The sequence below is a fragment of the Bicyclus anynana genome, chromosome 14, assembly GCF_947172395.1.
Source record: "Bicyclus anynana chromosome 14, ilBicAnyn1.1, whole genome shotgun sequence".
In the NCBI taxonomy this organism is placed as follows: domain Eukaryota; kingdom Metazoa; phylum Arthropoda; class Insecta; order Lepidoptera; family Nymphalidae; genus Bicyclus; species Bicyclus anynana.
In genome coordinates this window covers 4,167,994-4,187,139 of record NC_069096.1, presented here as the reverse complement: position 1 = coordinate 4,187,139, position 19,146 = coordinate 4,167,994, and the positions used below count along the sequence as shown (strand labels likewise).

The 19,146-nt window shown below is 35.2% G+C and overlaps 2 protein-coding genes across 4 annotated transcripts in view; one reads left to right on the top strand and one right to left on the bottom strand.

The window, feature by feature from the left end:
- Positions 1 to 19,146, bottom strand: part of LOC112048200 (AH receptor-interacting protein) — a 100,315-nt gene that overhangs the window by 34,999 nt on the left and 46,170 nt on the right. The gene's annotated exons all lie outside the window — the stretch shown is intronic.
- LOC112048213 (UNC93-like protein) overlaps positions 5,646 to 19,146 on the top strand; it is a 42,194-nt gene continuing 28,693 nt past the window's right edge. The window contains exon 1 of one of the 3 annotated variants that reach the window (XM_024085667.2): positions 5,646 to 5,835. The gene's annotated coding sequence lies outside the window, so the exon portion shown is untranslated. The remainder of the gene's footprint in view (positions 5,836 to 19,146) is intronic. The other 2 variants (XM_052885450.1, XM_024085669.2) reach the window with 2 other exon arrangements.

Genomic DNA, 19,146 nt, shown 5'->3' with positions numbered 1-19,146 from the left:
CCTATTAAAAAGTGGATGCACAATCAGTGACCAAACAACGTCCCCACTAAATGAGTGTCAAACACAACTTCTTGGCACTCAATTCAAGTAGTCGCATTTGCAATATCAACCTTAAACTAAATGCTTAAGGTTGAATTTGCTCTAAATTTGGGAATTTATTGAATATTGGACTATATTTAAAGGCCTTTAGGTATAATTTTCTTTACCAATAATTCTAATACTGCCAAAGCAAAATTGACCAGTTTTTAACTGATATTTTTTCCGTCATTGTGCTGTGTGATTGTGCGTCATTTACTATAAGAGGTCAATGTTTCCATTATATAAACATGTCATAAGTTAAATGTCAGTATATAATTATTACAATGGAACCTTGTCAAGGGGGTTGTAACTAGTAGAGAGGATGAGGTAATTATTTGTCTGTCAAAAAGTCATTTATTTTATAGTAAACTTTATCGTATTCTCCCTATAATATACGTTGCAAAATGTTGAATTGAGATTGGCCTGTGTTTACTTTCTCAACTTTAATTAGGTTATAAAATGCGCAGTTATGTGTATTAAATAGAGTTTACACTGTATATCCGAGTGGCTGACTATGCGATGTCTGTCTGTCTTCCCTTAGCCCTGAGATGCGTTAGAATGCAATTTTCGGGTGTCCACACTGTACAATCAGAAGATGTAACGTTATTCAGTAACGGTGTTTTTGTAACACAACATTGTGTGTTTCAAATCAGTCTCCATCTCCCTCTAGCTATAATCGTTTGAAAGGGAGAAAAATAGACAATTTCGAGACTCACACTGTCCCACCATACACATGTTATATAATTAATTCGAAACTAGATATGAGTTTTCTACTCAAGTCTTCAATGGTTTAGTTAGATCTCATTGAAATACTCTCATTTAGAGGAAGAGTGTAATCGCAAGCTTGAACGAAACAACGTATCAGACCTCATTCGTACGAGAGTTTTTTTAGCGGACGTTAAAAATACGTTCAAATATAAGTACAACAAATGCATTCCCATGTTCACGCGAAAGCGTTTTTAAAATACGACTTTTTTTTCGAACGGTGTTGCATTTTCAATATTGGGCGTTGGGAATAGACCTTAATTTAACTTCAAATTATATTTAAGCGCTTTTTAACGTCCGTTTCTTTCTAAAATTCTCATGCGAATGAGGGCTCAGTGTGTTGAGCCAATTAGATTACACGATAAATAGGGCACTTAAGTTAGGAACCTTTATTGTGTTATTTAATTTAGACAGTCGACAATTACAATTATTGTAAAGGTGGTTTGTATCCTCCATAAAACTATTGACTTGCCAATCAATGAGCGACGTTATTGACAGTCAGTTACACAGAATACTAATTTTGTAGTAATGATTTTATATAATTTGCCCTATTTATCGTGTAGTCTAAATGGCACTTTAGCCCTGCCCGAAGCGCATTCTGGGCATTTTAGCCAATGCTGGCGCAACTTAAAACAATTCCATGTTCGTTACATATTCTATAAAGTATCACAAATTAATAGATATATAATTATAAAATTAAGTGCGGCATAATTATGATTTCACCGGAAACAATAGAAAATGCCTTACATATGGTTAGTGACGTACCAAATACACGATGTATTCTGTCCGCTCGTCGGATGCGGGACACGATATAATAAACCAATTATGACAGACTTTGTGTTTTTATTTGTTTTCTTTCTAATTCTGTGGAACCCTATTAGGTATATCTTGCGACAAACTTCGCAAATGAAATGAGGCGTGTGCTTGAACAGTAAACGGAAGCATATCCCAGTCGGGTCTTTTTAAATTTGAGTACAATCTCACCAGGACTTTCATGTGTATTCTTAGACAAAGCTATAAACCATTTACCTAGGATCTAGGATTTACCTAGCATGGACAATTTCATGAATGAAACCCGTACCTAAACCAATAGGTATTTTTAATCTGGCCTAAACCGAGATTAGAACTCGCCATCGGGGCCCAAAGTACGTCTTCATGAGCATAGATAGTGAGTACCTGTAAGTACCCACCTACTAGTACTTACTCGTAATATGTTAGGTAGGTAGTAATAGACGCCCGGCTTTTGAATCCGTTTGGTAGTCGCAATAAAGTGAATAATGGGCCCTTCGGTTATTTTGTGACACTTACAAATTGGCTCTAAGTGACTACATGGGTAGTAGGTAGGCATATGTACCTACGTTAAAACATTTCAAAATCTTTTTATCCACTGATTAGTTTATTGTTTCTCTATTTACACCGGCAATTAGCTGGTGCCTACCTTTTGAAAAGATATAATTTCGTGTTTCTTATTCAATTAATAAAATTTCGAGATTTTTGTGAAGAAAAAAATATTGGAAAAATTTGTTAATAGTTCTGCATGATATGTTAATGCTCATTTTTGCCGCCATGCAGCATCGCCATGTTCAGACTTCTATGGTCTGGTTGCTGGCGAACATTAAAGTGTTGGGCAGAGCTCGAACGTGCAGGAGCGATCTTGATCGTGATGTGAGCGACGAATAAAATAAAAACCAGCAGATAGATACGAACATTTATTTAAAAATGTTTAAAAATAAAATTTAGTAAAAATATGTTCGAAACAACAAAAGCTATGGAGCCGGCATCGGAAGAAACATAAGCGACAAATGACAGGTGGTCATCTTAGACCAGTTATTCATGGTCTAAGGTGGTCATAGATAATCACATTAATGTGTTGGGTTATAGGTTAATGTGTTTGGCTGGTGGGAGGCTTCGGCCGTGGCTAATTACCACTCTACCGGCAAAGACGTACCGCCAAGCGATTTAGCGTTCCGGTACGATGCCGTGTAGAAACCGAAAGGGGTGTGGATTTTCATCCTCCTCCTAACAAGTTAGCCCGCTTCCATCTTGGACTGCATCATCACTTACCATCAGGTGAGATTGTAGTCAAGGGCTAACTTGTAATGAATAGGAAAAAAAAAAATAGACAACAATAAAAAAAAAGTGTGTCAGCTCCGACGCACGAATGGAGTTTACTCTTTTCAATAGCAACGCCTGAAAAGTGAAAGGTGCGCAACCGAGGTGCAGCGCTGCGTGCGCGCCCGCCAACAGCGTGCACGTGCGTGCGGACGCGCTAGGCATGTGCACGCTATGGCGGCTACGTACGGTGAAAGGTGCGCAGAATAGGTTGCGCACAAAAAACGTACCGAGGGGTATAAATGAAAAATCGATTGTTAAGGAGTAAACTCCAATAAGTTATGAAATGACATGCGTTACGTTTTTTGTGCGCAACCTATTCTGCGCACCTTTCACCGTGCGCTGTGCCGCCAACAACTTGCACATCGCACCCATGTGCACGCTGTAGGCGGGTGCGCACGCCGCGGCCTGCTGCACCTCGGTTGCGCACCTTTCACTTATAAGGCGCGAGTATTGAGACGTGCTTCGAGCTAACTTTTTGTTTTTTTTAACATACACACTTTTTTTGTTGGTAAACAGTGCACATCGAGTAGGGCTTTAGTAATACTTATGTTAAAGAAGACTAAATGTATAGAATTGTAAAATAACTAATAGACTTTATAATATACTTCACATTATATATTTTACTCTTACAATAATATAATCATTAAACAAACAAGCCCAATAACATATAGTATATAGGTATAGTCGCCTATACAGCATACCCTATGTACGTCTCAATACACTCACAGCTAAATTAGAAAGTTGCGCACTAAAGGTGCGCACCAAAAACGTGACACTTTTTCGTTAGTTCAGTTTGTTTTACCCCTCGGATTTTTCTCATACCGGGCGCCTTATATATAAAAAATCGATTCTTAAGGAGTAAACTCCAATAAACTCCAATAAACTCCAATAAGTACCTAAATATAGTCGGATGCAATATTTTTTGTGTTTCGGAAATTACCTGCGGATGTCGATACGCGCAGGTCATAAAAGTCAAGACGCGTGTGGCGAATGCGGAGGGAGGCGCGCGGGGGGTGATGCCCTATCACCGCGCCCCTACGTTACCGCTGACATCTAAAATATTATATTGCGCAGTTCAATGTACGACGACGTAATGCTAGCCACTCACCATCCACCATGTGTTGGTCGCGATGTGCATGATGTCATGTTTGTCATGAACACACGATCAGTTTTATCGGACATCAAGCCGTTAGCGCTGCAGGCACGTGAGTTTATTGGATGGTGAGTGGCTAGCATAACGTCATTAAGTTTGCATTGCCTACCCAAGCTAGTTTATAAAGTATCAACTTGTTTGCTATACCATTACCATGTCGAGTTATGTTTGTATTCACTAATCCCAAAGTGGGCAATAAACTCTTAACTCGTGGAAGGATGTTACGAGATTAAAGGTTTTTTCACACTGCAGTTTATGTGCAAATAAAACTGCGTTTATGTATTATACAATCCATATATAATACCTCCTACTACCTACCCATATTACCTTGTTGTCAACAAATATTCGGCTCACTGCTGAGTTTGAGTCTCCTCTCAAAATGAGAGGGGTTAGGCCAATAGTCCATCACGCTGGCCTAATACGGATTGGCAGACTTCACACACGTAGAGAATTAAGAAAATTCTCTGGTATGCAGGTTTCTTCACAATGTTTTTCCTTCACCGTTTGAGTCACGTGATATTTAGTTTCTTAAAATGCACACAACTGAAAAGTTGAAGGTGCATGCTCCGGACCGGATTCGAACCCACACTCTCCGGAGGCAAAGGTAATTTTCACTGGGCTATCACGGCTGTATACCCTTATTACCTGGAAAGTATTAAAAAAAACATGTTTTCTACCTACGTAGATATCGATGCCACACGCCTACCCTGTTTCAGTAAAATAATAATTAAACAATACCTACGTATTAATGACGTGCTGATGTATTTAGGATTCAGTACCCAAATGGTAAAATGAGACCCTATTGAGACTTCGTGCGAATCGCGTGTAACCGGTTATATGTTAACTTTTAGCGATGTCTGTTCTGTGGGTTATATGGTTTATGTTGTCACCTCTCTACCTATTAGGTACATCGAAGCCAAACCGTCTTCCAAAAATGGAATATCTGTATTAACTGAGGTTACCTAGATAAACACTTTTGATAACGGGGTCATGTCAAGATCACCGGTGGGAGGCGTTTTTGGAACGGTGTATAGGAATTTTAGGTAGTTAGATATATTGTATTTTAGCCTCAACAGGGTCAAAAATTATAATAGGTACACGTTATTACTACGAATATGTCCTGAGGGCAGATGGGAACACAAAGATAATTATATTCTTTCATCTAACGTACGTTACGTGGTACGTGGTTACGTGGTACGTATTCCTACACATTTAAGTGCGGTAAGACAGTGGGTAATTTAAAAAATAAATTATTTACAAACAGGCGCAGAACTTGAAACAGAACGTGCTCTCTAAAGGCACGGGGATGTACTCCTACTAATGATAATTAACTATTGGCCATGACCTGCTTATTTCTTTTTATTTTTAGAGATGCGTTGTATTCGACCCCGGGTTTGGTGTTCTACTTTGAATATAAATGATAACAAAATAAGGTCTCAAAGTGTAGGTTAATTTACTTCTGTAAGCAATTTTTTTAGCTATATTCAAATAACTGTAGCGCGCGTGTTAACTCGAAGATAATGCTACAAAGCACTAAGCAGTCTGTTGGTGTCTTTTCGCAAGTAAGCGCGCGCGCTCCGTATTAACACAGTTGACCGCTTTCTGTTTTTATGTTAAGCGGGATTTTGTTTGACAAGCGATTTTAAACGGTAGATCGCTGCCGCATCCGATCCGGGTTTAGTGATTTTATTTAAAGTTGTTTAATTAATTTAGGAGATTCTAAGGTAGGATAAATAAATTAATTGATTGTTGTGATGCTTTACAATTAATAATTGCGCGATAATTTGTAAAATTCACTGAAATTGCAGTTATAATTTTAATCATTATATTTTCTTTATTTTTGAATAGAAATTATTCTTAAAATTGTGGCCGTTTGAAAATTGAAGATAGGAATAGCCCAGTGGATATGACCTCTGCCTTTGATTCCGGAGGGTGTGGATTCGAATCCGGCCCGGGGAATGCACCTCCAACTTTTAAGTGGTGTGCATTTTATTAAATTAATAAATATCACGTGTCTCAAACGGTGAAGGAAAAGTATATTGAGGAAACCTGCATACTAGACTATTTTTTTAATTCTTGTGCGTGTGTGAAGTCTGCCATTCCGTATTGGGCCAGCGTGGTGGACTATTGGCCTAACCCCTCTCATTCTGAAAGGAGAATCGAGCTCAGCAGTGAGCCGAATATGGGTTGATAATAATAATGATGATGAATAAGGAATACCTGGATAGTGAATTATTCGAGTAGTTAGTAGTAGTAGTGTTGAATGAAATTCTGTTGTAAAATGTATCAATGACTTCTGAGCTAATGATATTTTAAAGGTTAAATAATTGTTTCACATTAGAATCGTCTAATTTTCCAATATGCCGATAAGATTTTAGGTACACATGTAGGTACATAACAGATTCAAAACTAAAATTATATAAGTAAAACATCGAACCTATGCTTAAGCCAAACTCGACGTGGAATATTTATCAACAAATAAAAAATGTAGGTAATTCGACCTATCCTACTTGAGTTATTTAATTTAATGTACTTATTGTTGTTTTCTGTAAAATATATATTCAAAATATATTAATTAGGTAGGTAGGTTTATCTACTAGGAACACTCGAGGATAGTGTAACTTCCCAACAGTGAAAGAATTTTTCAAATGGGTTCATTAGTTTCGGAGACAGTTCAATGCAAAGAAACAATCAAATCTTTCCTCCTTAAAATATTAGTAGGTATGGATTACTTTTATAATAACTACAGCTTTATTAGGTACCTTACAGTTTTAATTTGTCCTAGTTAAATTCCCAGTCAATAGTTTAAAATTTTTTACATTAATATTTTTGATTTTTCAATTAAGTTATTGCATTTATTTCTTGTCGTCTATCCATATAAAATACTTTTTGAGGAACTTAATTTTTTTTAGGTCTTACAAAACTTGTTTCGTTACGTATGTTTGCAAAAGCTGGTTTCGGGCACCGTATATCTTTATGCGGTTAAAAGATCATTGAACTCTGTAACTAATATAAAATGCAATACACAGGATGTCCCGTAAATAGCACGTCATACTCTACAAGTCATAGCTGTCATCAATGTCTATGAAAATAATGCAATATACCTAATAGTACATTAGCCGAAATTTTACGGTATTTATTTTTTCCACAAAGATAATAAAAATTTACTTCAGTGAAAATTACATAAACTTTAATTTTTGACTTTGAAGTTATTTTTAAATACTTTACTTTATTTTTCAATTATTTTTTTATGTTAAACGATTATTTTTGTATGTCATGGATAAAAAATATACCAGGCAAAGTTAAATCTACTTCTAGCTTAAAAATATTTAGACATAAGTAGGTATGCTATCTTCAAAAACCTCGTCACAATTGCCTCCGAAAGAAGTTGATTATGAAAATATCGTTAGGTACTTATGAAATAAAATAATTTACTTTTGAAATGACAAAATTTACACGGAAAGTGTAATAAAAAATGTGTCGTATTATTTCCGGGACACCTGTATACACAACCAGTGTATACAGGTGTCCTTTAAGCCTCCATAGCTCAACGGTTGGACTCATCATTAAGGGGTGGTGGTTCGCCCGTTGGTCTATTATCGTACCCACTCCTAGTACAGTCTTTCCCGACTAGTTGGAGGGGAATGGGAATATTGGTCATATTATAAAAAAAATATGGCAAAAAAAAAATTAAAAAAATACAGGTGTCCCGTAGGTATACCTATCCACAGAAAGCGCAATTTGACACACTTTTATTACTGTGCTAAATGATATAGAAATATCTAATTTCTAAAAACCTTGCTCCTAGAAAAACACATTTAGTACCTAACTGTCTTGTTAGGCAAGAGCAAGGTTGCAAGATTATTGTTTGCCACAATTATAAGTAGCCGACGCCCGTGACTTGGTCTGCTAAAGTCTGAGTCGCGCGGCACGGTACGAAACTACGAATAGGAACTTCTCAGAATAGAGAAAACTCCAAGAAATTACGATTTTTTGGTGTAATTTCACGAACAAGCAATGGGGATGTTGACTAGGTTTGAATATATTGATTTTTATGATACATTCGGGTAAATGAGGTCAATGTTAACTAATTTATACATAAAAAGCAAAGATTGACTGGATATTTGCAAAATAAATAAGATTATAAAATTTCAAAATCTACTAAAAATATTTTATATGTAATTAGATGAAAATTAATACAATTTTAGCTTCCTTACATTAAATGTGACATTTTTTAATGTCTTAACTATAAACATAAACGCAGAAATAACAAAGATATTAGTAATTTTGTTTAAACGCCCATACAAATCTAACGATCATTAATTGCCTACCCCGTCATAAGTTCGTACCATTTTGTATGGGGCGTTTTTCAGGGATCCGCGGCAGCGCCGCAAATCTGACCCTTTAAATCCCTGTAGCTCCGAAAGTAATGATTGCAGATACCCTGTTACTTTTACAAAATTGCTTTACTATTAGCATACTCTTAATTTATATACAATTTAAAAACTGTCATCATCCCTATTAGTCACTCTGTGTATGCCGTGTTGTGTGATGTGCTATAGGTACAGGTACAATTTTTGGACACAATGCGTGCTTTATCAGAACAGCTGAACGTGGCTTCAGATGTTTTCTGTATTCTGAGTAGCACTTCGCGGAGTTACTGGCGTTCGGCCACCACTCCATCAATAATAATCATTTGAATATTATTTTGTTCCGGAATATTTTCAAAACTGTTATATGTAAGGGAAATTTTGTGCAAAATTAAATACTTGTGACCAATATTATGCTTATTTGGTAAAAACTATAGATAAATGTTTATAAAAACACCTCTAGAAGTTTAGATTACTGTAAAAAAGATTATAGTTAGTTAATCTTAAAAACTTCTTTTAAAAACTTTAAAAGGGTCACAGACATGTTAGGTATACAACAGGGTAGGCGAACCAATGGCACGCGTGCCATTGATGGCACGCGACACAATATTTTGGGCACGTCGCCGATCATAAAACATGTGTAAAGTAGGTATTTGACATAAATTATTTGTCATCTAACCTGCAGCAACAGAAGTCACACTAATTTTACAATAATTTAATTTATGCGTGTAATAAAAACATTCCAAAATGTACCTCTTTTGTTTACTTTATTTCATAAAGAGTTTTGATAGTATTTATTATTGTTATTCTCCAAATAATCAGAAAGTCAAAATTATTTGATGGCACGCCAATGACCCCATTAAACATTTTTTAGAAAAAATGGCACGTTGATGCATAAAGGTTCGCCTACCCTGGTATACAATAATTGTTGCGTATCTTTAACCGATTATCGCAGCGCATGCAACAGAAGCTCTCAAAAGGAAATTTATTTTCCCATTTTTGTCACACTTTTCATTAATGCTCCGCTCTTATTAGTCATGGCGTGATTTATATCCTATAACACTCACCGATAACGTGGCTTTCTGTTAGTAAAAGAATTTTAAAAATCGGGCGTGTTGTGCCACGCGCAGTGTTTCGTAGATAAGTTAGCACTTGAATCCCTTATGTAGGTATTGCACAAAAATACCGATAGCGATACCCCACATTATGCATAGTTTTCCTTGTAATTTCATTATACATATATCCTACTCCCTTTCCCGCACGCACGATTTCACACCCACACAGTCTTTCCCCCGTCGTACGCTTATCATGGGATTGGGAGTGTCATCCACGAACTTGCCAGACTATAAACCGCGGACAGACGGACATGGCGAAACTATAAGGGTTCCTTGTGGACTGCGGAACCCTAAAAAAATACATGCTGGCAGTTAAAGCACAGTAAAACTTTTTACAACGAAATCGAAAACAATGAAAATTTTTACAGGATAGTGAGATTAAGAATCCGTTTCCGGTTCCGGTCGAAGATATAAAACCATCTAACTTGACCGGACAAAAATATACATAAAAGAGCTTTGAAAGAGAAAGTAGAAAATTTGCTATTTATTATATTTATTGTAGGTATAGTTAGCGCGCACGATGACGTCAACAAAGTTGCGTAAATACGGTCACCCGTGGATTCGTCCACGTGGTTGACCTTCTTAATTCGCATCGTCTCCAATAGAACGACGAGCCTGCTATAGCCAGATATAGCTCATTTGAAGGTTGAAATTTTATGTCAACGCTCCTAATAGGTAAACGTGGAAGCCAACTATGGAGTTTGGACTGTGGTGGCATTACATTTGAAGGTATCAAGGGAAGTTTCAAGGGCCTAGATCCTCAATTGTAAATTTTTTTTGGATATTTACTAGATACGGGCATATCTCCAGGAAACATGTCTCTAGTCGTTAGACCCTTGATCTTTAATTGTGTTTTTTGAAGGGTTGACGAGATCATAATCTTAGTTCTTATTGGTTGAGACATAGGCTGACAAACTTTTAGCTTTCATGAAATAAGGTACGTCTGGCTATCGCAGACTGTTACTCCATAACGTTTCTCTGCCTTGTAAAGAAACTTGTAGACATAGAGTTCTAATATATAGAGTCGCGAAGTAAAACATTCAAAACATCCGAATTGTATTGGCAGGTCACTGCACAAGTTTAAAGCGTAATTATTATTATTATGAAATCCGTACCCCCATCCGATCTTGATCCAAACAAATTAAAAATGAGGGTATAAATTGCTAGTAATTTCACACCGAATAATAACTTTAATTGACTTGTTCCTTAATTAATGAAAATAAAAGTGATTAATAAATTTACAAAAAATACATATAGCTATTATATATTTTGAATAACATTAAAAAATATTTTAAAAAATCATTAATCTATTTCTAAATAGCATTTTAATATGAGTTCACGATCTAATATTGGTGCAAATTATGCTTCCATATCTTAATTTTTTCCAAGAATATATAAGTAGGTAATCTTCCTCTTTCTTCTCTGCTTCTTGTTACTTTATTTTCTCTTCTGAATGGGATGATGAGGATTCTTAAGAGACGGGTGGTAGATATTATATAATGTTTTTGAAAATGTGCTCGCATTTGTTATTTAAAAATGTTTTTAACTTACCAAAATCTATGACGCTAAAACATGACGATTTTGACCTTTCAGATATAAGTTAAACTTCAGTTTCGCATTCAGAACACAAATATACGCGTGGGTGTTATAGTTTTGTAAAAAATCAGTGGTCTATTGACTTGCTATTAAGAGAGGAGTTCCTTCATTTGTCATTTGTAATGCTTGTCTCCAAATACAGAAATATAATACAAGAAGTTAGTACTTAAGCAGTATGAATAAATATTTAATTCCTAGGTCAGAAAGTTATCTGGTAAACAGTGCAAAAATTGTACCTATCTTCTTCACCTCCTCTACCGTTTACAAGCTTGACTGACTGCGCTTCTACACATAATATATCCATGTTCATTTCGAACATTGCCTTTGACGTCAATGTTCGCGATACCTTGTCTGTCTCATTAAAAAATCTTGTTTGTATCGGCTTATGTAAAATTTCAGGTTTCTACATAATACGTATATGGAGTTTGATGTTCTTTTATTTGTCGAAGAGGTCCCCGAATTTCGACCTCTAATTTATTTTGTTTTTAGTAATCCTCAATCATCAAGTATCATCTAAACTAATATTAATTTTTCGTTAGTTTGTTACGAAAATAATGGAGGGAATGATTGAGGTTATAAAATACATAATATATGTATAATATATATTACATATAACAACATACTGACATTATATTACACGTTACACCGTGTGCCCTGACAACCTTATAACTAACCAACAAACCATTCTAATAACCGTAATTTCCGTTCCCGTGAGAATACGGGATAGTAAAAGATCATCATTTTCATAATCGGTTCTGTAGATCCAGAGATTATCCCTACAATCTCACAAACTTTATTTCTTTAGAGTTCTCTTAATTGGTCCAGGTTTGGCTGGTGGGAGGCTTCGGCTGTGGCTAGTTACCACCCTACCGACAAAGACGTACCGCTAAGCGATTTAGCGTTCCGGTACGATGTTGTGTAAAACCGAAACCGAAAGTGGGTGTGGATTTTCATCCTCCTCCTAACAAGTTAGTCCGCTTCCATCTTAGATTGCATCATTACTTACCATCAGGTGAGATTGTAATCAAGGGCTAACTTGTAAAGAAAAAAAAAAGAGTTTAGATTATTATTATCAGTATCGTGCAAATATTCATTAGCCGTGCAGTAGCATTTCTCGACATTCTAGCTAAGCCAAAATAAGTCAACAGCCTCTTATCGATACTAATTAAAAGGATAATACTAGTAAATCCAGGTTTGGTACTAATAAACATTATCTATATAAAAAAAATACTGATTTGTTGCTACAAATTAGTATTTGTGGAGCTTTAGATAATAATGTTAAAGGAAGCCGCGGTTTACTTTAATCAATATCTACGTATTGGATTAATTAATTTAATTTGTTAATATATTACTTACCGTAACAAATCCTATGTGTTTATATTAATACTTGCTTAATATACTTTAATAGTATTTATACTTATAACATTATAATTTTTTTAATTTAAATGTATTTTAGAGCCTTTTTAAATTTGATCCGAAATTAGGTAGGTAGGTATTATGTACTTGTTTATTTTTGCTGGTACATTTAACCACTCAAAAGTAATTTTTTCAAAATCACCTATTTTTGAATTACTTTTTCTTTTAAATAAATAAATTTTATTTAATTGAAAAAATATCAAAACATCTCACTACCGCGTCGAGCTAGCTAGAGTTCGACAAGGTTAAATTTTTGGGCTGTGAAGTAGGAACGCTCGGTCTGCTGCTGGTCATTTACAGTTAATTTTTCAAAAATTTCGACCCAATTAATTCATTTTATTTATATAAAATTGTACAGGTAGATAGGTATTAGGTACGAAACGTGTTATTTTAAATTGTCAAATCAATTGGATGGAATGATAACACATTCGAATAAAATTTCAAAGTCGACAACTTCATGTTACTATTTAAAACATCATTTCCTTTTAAAGGTTGTTCTTCGAATATATATTAATGTAAGTAATGAAACTGACACTACAGTTCGAAATTATAAATATCTGCATTACAATCAATAAAAAAATAATTCATAAAATAAGTTAACTAGCTACGACGAGAAATCTATCAATCAATCTATAAATCACGGCTATCTTATTATCTAATATATAAAATTCTCGTGTCACAGTTTTCGTTGCCATCCTCCTCCGATTTTGATGAAATTTTTTGTGCTTATCAGGTATCTATGAGAATAGGCCAACATCTATTTTTCAAACCCCTAAATCCTAGGGGTAGGGTAAAAGTAGGGTATGACCAGGGTAGGGGTAGGGTTGAGGTAAGGTAGAGGTAATGTAGGGGTAGGGTAGGAGTAGGGTAGAAGCATGGTAGGGTAGGGATAGGGAAGAAGTGCATCATAAGTCAAGCGAAGCTTGAGCGGGTCCGCTTATATATAGATTCATAGATTTCTTTCATTATTTTCTCGCAGACGAAGTTGCGCGCGTCCGGTACTTTATGTAGGTAAAACAACGGTTTTGTAAATTCCAAGTTTTTTTTTAAATGTATTAATAAACCATGACCTTTTCAACGATGAAAATAAAATATTATTATTTGGAAGTACACCTAACTTCTACGAGTATCTATTAAGCACTTAGCCTCCGAGATTCTCAATTGATAGATAATAATAATTTGTAATACTTTTTGCCGCCTTCAGATCTCATCAATTAGTTTTTTTACAGAATTGGTTCTTCAACGCCAAGGTTTTGATAACTTCCGTTTAATGGATCCGCTCGTTTGCTTAGTAGCAGAAAATGACGGAATATCAGCTCAACCGGAAAGTACACAATATCACAATGCCTATATTAGGTACTATTGTTATGTAGCTATCCACTGATTGGGCGTGGAAGGTAGCATGACCAGAAAAATAAAAAAAAAATGTTGTCCGTGCTAACCATTACACGATCGGTGAGAGATCAGGCCGACGGCTTTACGTGCTCTCCGAGGCACGGGTGTGTACTAACACCCCCAACTTCCCAACTCCAGGCTGCTATTAAGATTTTTCTTGTAAGAAAAATCCCAATAACCAATTTTTTTTTGTTGGCCTGACCCGGAATTCGAACCCTGGACCTCGTGGTCCGTAGCTGAACCATCTAAACACGGGACCAATGAAGCAGTTTTTTTTCTTTACAAGTATTATGAACCACATTGCTTATATTTTCCACTGTGTAATTCCTTTTAGACTTGTTGAAATCAGTGCAGAACTGAAAGAATAACAAACAAACACACTTTTTTACATATGATATGCGTCAGGTTGTTTTTTTCTTTACAAATATTATGAACTTCATAGCTAATATTTCCTCTATATAATTCTAGATGATTATGCGTGCGCAGTAACCGTTTAAAGTATTTTTCATTTCGAAAATAAACATTTAGTATAGCTGTTCCATTGTTTCAATGAGTGATGACGGAGGCTTTTGTTGAAGTAATTTGTGTACACCATTTAAACCGGTAATAGAGTCGTTAAAATTAAACTAAAGATTGGACATAATAATTACGAGTATGATGGGTTAATTGTTTTTAGTTTATTCCGGTTTTAAATTCTTAAAATAAATATTATGTAGGTACATGTTTTTAACAAATTAAATATCACGTGTCTCAAACGGTGAAGGAAAAACATCGTGAGGAAACTTGCATACCTGAGAATTTTGCTTAATTCTCTGCGTGTGTGATGTCTACCAATCGGCATTGGGCAAGCGTCGTGGACTATTGACTTACCCCCTCTCATTCTGAGAGGAGACTCGAGCTCAGCAATGAGCCGAATATGGGTTGATAATGATGAAGTACCTACATGTATACAATTACTTCGTCGGTCTAGTGGCTATGTGGTTTGTAATCATGAGATCTTGGGTTCTAGTTCTGGTTTGGGCTTTGATATAAAGTAATATTTTGTGAGAATTCTCAATCCGTAGTTGGTCCGAACACAATCTAACATATACCTACTTAATACTGTGATCCATTTTCGCCATTTTATAGGTTTATTGTTATACGTAGTACGAAGTAGATACGGAGTAAATAGGTATGGCAAATTATGTATAAAATATAATGAACTTTGTCAGCCTCCTTGGCGCAGTGGTATGCGCGGTGAATTTACAAGACGGAGTCCTGGGTTCGATCCCCGGCTGGGCAGATTGAGATTTTCTTAATTTGTTCAGGTCTGGTTGGTGGGTGGCTTTGGCCGTGGCTAGTTACCACCCTACCGGCAAAGACGTACCGCCAAGCGATTTAGAGTTCCGGTACGATGCCGTGTAGAAACCGAAAGGGGTGTGGATTTTCATCATCCTCCTAACAAGTTAGCCCACTTCCATCTTAGACTGCATCATCACTAACCATCACGTGAAATTGTAGTCAAGGGCTAACTTGTAAAGAATAAAAAAAAAACTTCAACAATTATTGTCACTACCATCTAATGTAATAATACAATCAATCAATACAATCTGCAAATAAATAGATACATTGAATTAAAAAAAATATTTAAAATCTAAAAAAATAATAATACGTACTACTTAGATATCTACCGTAACCTACTAAGGTTGCTGAAAGTAAATACATAAATACTGAAATCTTTATTGCAGTGATTAAGTGTTATTTCGAGAACAAATGAACGTAAGGTTCTGTTAATCCTCGTGTTATCCTCGTGCTTAGAGGAAACAATCGCGCCTCAACAAATACATAATTGTCTCGCGGCCATTCTCAAGGCGTTGTCTTGTTTGGAAAAGATGATCCTTTTCACATTTCCGTTATCATTATTGGACTAAATTCCTTAAACCTCATTTTCAGTGGCGTAGCGTGCTTTGGAGGAACCCTGTATTAAAAATAGTTGGGGGCCCAATTAATAAAGGGTAAAGATTTATAGGAAGTAAGAGGGAGCTGCTCATCATTATTATCAGCCCACCTAGACACTGGTCTTCCTCTCCTCCTCTTGCCCTGCGGCTCTTTCCATTGTATTAACCTATTGAGTCCATCTGTCATCTTGTTGTCTGGCAATATGTCCAGCCCACTTCCATTTTAATGACTGTGCTTGTTTAAGAAAATCTAGAATTTTTGTTTCAGCTCTTATGTCTGATGATTTTATTTTTTGACATTTTTTAATGTTTATGAGACTGCGTTCCATTTCTCGTTGACAAAGTATTATTTTAGTTTTTATACTTTTGGTGAAAATCCAAGTTTGTGCACCGTATGTTAGGCATGGGAGAACGCAGGAGTCCGTTGCTGGCTTTTTGAGGCTTACTGGCAGTTTGCTTTTAAAAAATTAACCTATACCTACTACAGTCATTTTTGATGTGTACCGTTTACCAACAATCAAATTAAAAATGAGGGTATAAATCACTAGTCATTTCACACCTAATAATAATTATAATTAACTTGTTAGAACAAGATTATAATTAACTTGTAAGAACGTGGCGCACGCTTAAGCAAGGAATTAACCGAGATTGTGGATTAAATTTTACTAATTTTTATTTTTTTTTGTAGTCCGGAGGCCCAGTATCATTGATACGGCTGATACACCGGTAGCTACGCCCCTGGATAGATTTATACCCAAGTTACAATAGGCTTAGATTTGATACATTTAAATGGCACACAGATCCGGCAGAAGCTATAGGCAAACGTGTTTAAACCTTAAGTGATAAATAGTGTAAATGCAAACGGCAATTAATTTGCCTAAATGTCAGATGATCCTATTTATGCGGCATAATTTGTCATCACGTCCTTGACTATTTCAATTCACTTCAAAAAGCTATTAATGCCTGTCTACTAATCAATTAGGAACAGTAAAAAACTAAATGTCCAAGATATGTTTAGGCGTTAAATTAAAAAAAAAAAAACCATTCTCTTAACTACCGAATATTAAAAAAAAATCATTAATATCGGTCAAGCCAATGGAGTATTCTTTCCATAGGACAGCCACGAATTAACCGTATCAAAGGTTATTGTCTTTCAATAAATTTTCTTTCTAATCTCTCCATAAATAAATAAAATGTGTATATTCTACCAACAGACACAGAACATTTTGACACTACCCAATTTAAAACTGTTGAATGTAACCTCATTTCTTGTCACTTTCAGTTGTTTTGCGCGATTTGTCTTTCTTTCTTACCAATCCACGGAATTCACTTTTTATGCGACATTAATTGAAAGGAGATGAAGTGATCTAAGAATTGTTGACTATTTGAAAAACAGTATCGCAGTTTTTCAAATAGATATTTTAAACACGGTTGATTTTGTGGAGTTACTATTATTAACTACTATCTGTGGACAAGAAAATTGATTTAGCCGCAGTAGGTAATAAAGGCACCCGACGATTTATTACCTACTGTGCTACTGCGGCTAAATAAATTTTCTTGGATCACAGGAGTTCTTTGCTTGGTTATGGAACCCTAAAAATTAAAAATAGCAGTGATTAACTATTTGAACTTTTGTAATTTTTTTTATTGTGTGATTTTGTACTTTATAATCCGCCTGTCCATTGTAGATAATAGAATCATTTATAATTGTATATATATTTTTTATTATAGATACCATGTAGAGATAATTATGTTATGCTAGCCCCTCACCATCTAGTATGATCGTGTGGCGTGTGTGTGACCAACACACGATCAGTTTCATCGGATGTCCAGCGTTAGCGCTACAGGCACGTGAACGTATTGGATGATGAATGGTTAGCATCACGTGCCCAATTATTATTTATTAATGAGATATGCGAGGAGATATGCGTTATCTATTCGGGGAAGTCCGTCTGGGTTTATATGTATTAGTAACCGCCTAAAAGCGGTCCATCCATTAAAAATTTATAGATAAATAAAAAAAAGCGTTGAAATAGGCTTTGGATAATTCAAATAGCACAATTCCACACGACCTCGCAGTAAACAGTAGTCTATATTTTGTAAAGAAACGCAAGTTGGATTAAAAATTCTTGCCTAGTACGTGCGCTGATGACTTTCCTTATACTTACAAAATGTAAAAGATGATCAAGGTCTAAGGTCATCTAAAGGAAAATGCAACAAAACTACCTACATCTAAGTAGAGTTGGTTGGTTTTTTCTGCGGATAGGATCGGATAAATTCACTTGTATCAAGACTGTCTACTATATATTGTACTTACGTTATTTTTTGTGGTAATTAATTTTATGAGCTTAATCGGTAGTTTATATAAAAATATTAATGCTATTATTATAATATTGGCCGGAAATGGCCATATTACTTTATAATCTTTTATTTTTATACCAAGATAACAAGATAAAAATACAAGTGAAATAATAAGAAAGTCGTAGAACATCATTTCAAAGTTTTAATTATATAACCATCCCGCGGTTTCATCTACGTACGTGTTCCCTTGGGAGTACGGGGATGAAATATAGCCTATGAAACTCACAAATAACGTGGCTTTCTATTGGAAAAAGAATATTCAAAATTAGTTTAGTGGAACCAGAGATTATCCCCTACAACGTCACAAGCTTTATCTCTTTATAATATCTATACTAATATTATAAAGCTAAAATGTTCGTTTGTTTGTTCGTACTTCGCTAGTTTACTTACAGCTTTAAATTTGAGGATTTCTAATTTGGCTTAGATAAAGTAACATAATGACGAATAATAATTGTTAGGTATATCTATCAAAAGTACTTTAGGCATAACTAATAAAATAGGGAATGTACTTATTTTTTTCAGAGGCAATTTATTTTCTATCGAGTAAAGTAAAAGCGTGTTTTAAAAACAGAGTTTATTAGGTATAACAGGATTTTATTTAATTCTATTTTACATTTTACAGAAAAGGGTTTTAATTTTGCTTAAATGACCTATCTATTCAATGCACCTTAAAAAATAAAAAGTGATCATATTTTTTTGTTAATATACATACCTAAAATATATAATTATAATAATCATATAGGACATCAATACAATGGGTTATAAAAGAGCTTTCCCACATGACCTTAGGATAAAGGACGTCTCAAGTATAAACGTAAGACGTAGGTTGGAGTTTTACATAATAA